The sequence below is a fragment of the Salmo trutta genome, chromosome 16, assembly GCF_901001165.1.
Source record: "Salmo trutta chromosome 16, fSalTru1.1, whole genome shotgun sequence".
Lineage (NCBI taxonomy): Eukaryota > Metazoa > Chordata > Actinopteri > Salmoniformes > Salmonidae > Salmo > Salmo trutta.
This window is the reverse complement of record NC_042972.1, coordinates 58,395,900-58,401,218: the sequence shown is the minus strand read 5'-3', so window position 1 is coordinate 58,401,218 and position 5,319 is coordinate 58,395,900.

Genomic DNA, 5,319 nt, shown 5'->3' with positions numbered 1-5,319 from the left:
AACATGTAATTTGATAGTTTTGATGTCTACTAGTATTCTACAATGTGTAAAATAGTGAAAATAAAGAAAATCCCTTCAATGAGTAGGTGTGTCAGAAATATTGACTGGTACAGTAAGTATTCACACCCCTAAGTCAATACTTTGTAGAAGCACCTTTGGCAGCGATTACAGCTGCGAGTCTTTCTGCGTAAGTGTCTAAAAGCTTTCCACACCTGGATTGTGCAACATTTTCCCATTATTCTTTTCAAAATTCTTTAAGCTCTGTTAAATTTGTTGTTGATAACAGCTAGACAACCATTTTCAGGTCTTGCCTTAGATTTCTAGGTAGATTTACGTCAAAACTGTAACTCGGCCACTCAGGAACATTCACTGTCTTCTTGGAAAGCAACTCCAGTGTAGATTTGGTGTTTTAGGTTGTTGTCCTGCTGAAAGGTGAATTCATCTCCCAGTGTCTGGCAGACTGAACCAGGTTTTCCTCTAGGATTTTGCATGTGCTTTGCTCCATTCTGTTTCTTTTCTATCCTGAAACACTCCCCAGTCCTTAACGATTAGAAGCATACCCATAACGTGATGCAGCCCCCATTATGCTTGAAAATAGAATAGTGGTACTCAGTATTGTGTTGTATTAGATTTGCCCCAAACATAACACTTTATATTCAGGACAAAAGGTGAATTGCTTTGCCACATTTTTTGCTGTACTACTTTAGCGCCTTCTTTGCAAACAGGATGCATTTTTAAAAATATTTTGTATTTTGTACAGGCTTCCTTTTTTCACTCTGTCAATAAGGTTAGTATTGTGGAGTAACTACAATGTTGTTGATCCATCCTCAGTTTTCTCCTATCACAGCCATTAAACTCTAACATTTTTACAGGCCTCATGGTGAAATCCCTGAGTGGTTTCCTTCTTCTCCGGCAACTGAGTCAGAAAGGACCCCTGTATCTTTGTAGTGACTGGGTGTATTGATTGATACACCATCCAAAGTGTAATTGATAACTTCACCATGCTCAAAGGGATTTTTAATGTTGTTTATTAACACCAATAGGTGTTGTTTTTTGCGACGCATTGGAAAACCTTACTTGTCTTTGTAGTTGAATCTGTGTTTTAAATTCACTGCTCGACTGAGGGACCTAACAGATAATTGTATGTGTGGGGTACAGGGTTTGATAGCCGACCAATCAGCCTGTTACCAACCCTTAGTAAACTTCTGGAAAAAATTGTGTTTGACCAGATACAATGCTATTTTACAGTAAACAAATTGACAACAGAATTTCAGCATGCTTATAGGGAAGGACACTCAACAAGCACAGCACTTACACAAATGACTGATGATTGGCTGAGAGAAATTGATGATAAAATTATTGTGAGGGCTGTCTTGTTAGACTTCAGTGCAACTTTTGACATTGATCATAGTCTACTGCTGGAAAAACGTATGTGTTATGGCTTTACACCCCCTGCTATAATGTGGCTAAAGAGTTACTTGTCTAACAGAACACAGAGGGTGTTCTTTAATGGAAGCCTATCAAATATAATCCAGTTAGAATCAGGAATTCCCCAGGGTAGCTGTTTAGGCCCCTTGCTTTTTAAAATGTTTACTAACGACATGCCACTGACTTTGAGTAAAGCCAGAGTTTCTATGTATCCGGATGACTCAGCACTATACATGTCAGCTACTAGAGCGACTGAAATGACTGCAACAAAGAGCTGCAGTTAGTTTCAGATTGGGTGGCAAGGAATAAGTTAGCCCTAAATATTTCTAAAACTAAAAGCATTGTATTTGGAACAAAACACTCACTAAACCCTAAACCTCAGTAAATCTTGTAAAAATCATGTGGAAATTGAGCAAGTTGAGATGACTAAACTGCTTGGAGTAACACTAGATTGTAAACTGTCATGGTCAAAACATATTGATGCAGTAGTAGCTAAAATGGGGAGAAGTCTGTCTATAATAAAGTGATGCTCTGCCTTCTTAACAACACTATCAACGAGGCAGGTCCTACAGGCCCTAGTTTTGTCGCACCTTGACTACTGTTCAGTCGTGTGGTTAGGTGCCACAAAAAAGGACTTAGGAAAATTGCAATTGGCTCAGAACAGGGCAGCACAGCTGGCCCTTGGATGTACACAGAGTGCTAATATTAATAATATGCATATCAATCTCTCCTGGCTAAAAGTGGAGGAGAGATTGACTTCATCACTACTTTTATTTAAGAGAGGTATTTGACATGTTGAATGCACCGAGCTGTCTGTCTAAACTACTGGCACACAGCTCGGACACCCATAATACCCCACAAGACATGCCACGAGGTCTCTTCACAGTCCCCAAGTCCAGAACAGACTATTGGAGGCACATAGTACTACATAGAGCCATGATTACATGGAACTCTATTCCACATCAAGTAACTGACACAAGCAGTAAAATTTGATTTAAAAAAAACAGATAAAAAAACACCTTATGAAAAGGCGGGGACTGTGAAGCAACACAAACACTGGCACAGACACATGCATATACACACACACACACACACACACACACACACACACACACACACACACACACACACACACACATATTAACATACGCACTACACATAAACATGGATTTAGTACTGTATATATGTGGTAGTGGTGGAGTAGTGGCCTGAGGGCACACAGTGTGTTGTGAATGTATTGTAATGTTTTAAAATTGTATAAACTGCCTGGGGTAGGTCGTCATTGTTAATAGGAATTTGTTCTTAACGGACTTGCCTAGTTAAAATAAAGTTTCAAATAAAGGTTGTCTGAATACTCTCTGAAGGCACTGTAAGTACAATACATTAAAATACAATACACAATTACAAGACGGAAAATATTCAGATCCCTTGACTTTCTCCACATTTTGTTACGTTACAGCCTTATTATAAAATTGATTAAATAAAGAAAAGCCTCAATCTACACACAATACCCCATAATGAGAAAGCAAAAACTGTTTTTTAGAAATGATTGCAAATGTATTAAAAATAAAAAAAACAATACCTTATTTACATAAGTATTTAGACCCCAAAATTGAGCTCAGGTGCATCCTGTTTCCATTGATAAGCTTTTTGATCAGCCTAGAAACAACATTCCATTGATGTTTCTAAAACTTGATTGGAGTCCACCTGTGGTAAATTTGAATGATTGGACATGATTTGGAAAGGCACACACCTGTCTATATAAGTTTTCCAGAGTTGACAGTGCATGTCAGAGCAGAAACCAAGCCATGAGGTAAAAGGAATTGTCCGTGGAGCTCCGAGACAGAATTGTATCGAGGCACAGATCTGGGGAAGGGTACCAGAAAATGTCTGCAGCATTAAAGGTCCCCAAAAACACAGTGGCTTCCCTCATTCTTAAATGGAAGAAGTTTGGAACCACCAAGAAAGACTCTTCCTAGAGCTGGCGACCCAGCCAAACTGAGCAATCGAGGGAGAAGCGCCTTGGTCAAGGAGGTGACCAATAACCTGATGGTCACTCTGACAGAGCTCCAGAGTTCCTCTGTGGAGATGGGAGAATCTTCCAGAAGGACAACCATCTCTGGCAGGACTCCACCAATCATCTTTATGGTAGTAGAGTGGCCAGACAGAAGCCACTTCTCAGTAAAAGGCACATGACAGCCCACTTGGAGTTTGCCAAAAGGCACCTAAAGGACTCAGAACAAGATTCTCTGCTCTGATGAAACCAAGATTGAACTCTTTGACCTGAATGCCAGGGACTGGGAGAATAGTCAGGATCAAGGGAAAGATGAACGGAGCAAAGTACAGAGAGATCCTTGATGAAAACCTGCTCCAGAGCGCTCAGGACTTCAGACTGGGGCGAAGTTTCACCTTCCAACAGGACAATGACCCAGGAGTGGCTTCAGGAAAAGTCTCTGAATGTTCTTAAGTTGCCCAACCAGAGCCCGGACTTGAATCCGACCTAACATCTCTGGAGAGACCTGAAAATAGCTGTGCAGCGACGCTCCCCATCCAACCTGACAGAGCTTGAGAGGATCTGCAGAGAAGAATGGGAGAAACTCCATACAGGTGTGCCAAAGCTTGTAGCGTCATACCCAAGAAGACTCGAGGCTGTAATCTCTTTCAAAAGTGTTTCAACAAAGTGCTGAGTAAAGGGTCTGAAAACGTACGTAAATGTGATATTTGCGTTTCTAAAAACCTGTTTTTGCTTTGTCATTATGGGGTATTGTGTGTAGATTGATATGGGGGGGGGGCTGTTTAATCCCTTTTATAATAAGGCAAAATTTGGAAAAAGTCAAGAGGTCTGAATACTTTCCGAATGCACTTTATGATTGCCATCCCCATGATCATACCACCCTCCTTCAGGCCATAGATGAGGCATGCAATGACTTCAATCAAGATCTATCTCAGGCTTAGATTCGCCAGGCCAATATATTTTCTCAGGTGCATGAACAATGAGGATATTTACTGTGATTTCAATGAGAATCTATGGCCAAAGGCTCAAGACAGGCTTGATTGAAACTAGTGCCTGTTAAACATTCTTTCATATCTTTTATTTGATTACATCGTGAAAGATGTCTTCAATGATCATTATGGAAATGTGATGCTCAGTAAATTTGTATGGGTAGTTCAAGTGTATTGCCTAATTTGAAAACGGTGTAACGTACTGTAATTTACAATGCTGTAGCATACTACTTTCAAAGGCCAATTTAGATAATTTTTTGCTATTGGATTAACTGGTTATTACAATAACTTAATTCAAAATCTAATATTTATTATTATTTATTACAAATACCAATGCAGCATCTACTTTTCCTGTGGTCCATCAAAATTAAGGCAGTTATTTTCAATTTTAAAAACATTACAATACATTTCACAACAAATGTTACAAAATATTAAGTGTTTGCCCTCAGGCCACTACTCTACTGTCACATATCTGCAACACAAAATCCATGTCTACATGTGTGTATAGTGCGCATGTTGTCATATGCGTGTGACTGTGTGTGTGTCTCTTCATGTTCCCTGTTGTTCCATAAGGTGTATTTTTATCAGGTTTTTTAAATCAGATTTTACTGATTGCATGAGTTACTTGTGGAATAGAGGAATAGTGATGTGGAATAGATGTGATACGAGTAGAGTTCCATATACTGTGCACCTCCCATAGTCTGTTCTGGACTTGGGGACTGTGAAAAGACCTCTGATGGCATTATGTTCTGTTTTGGTGAATAAACCAATATACTCATTATATGTCACAGTAAACATATGTTTTGGATCAAAAGTTGTGTGGTGAAAGATGTCTACAAAGAAAATGAATGCACAATGAAAGGTTTTGAATGTAAGACTGGCTGCGTT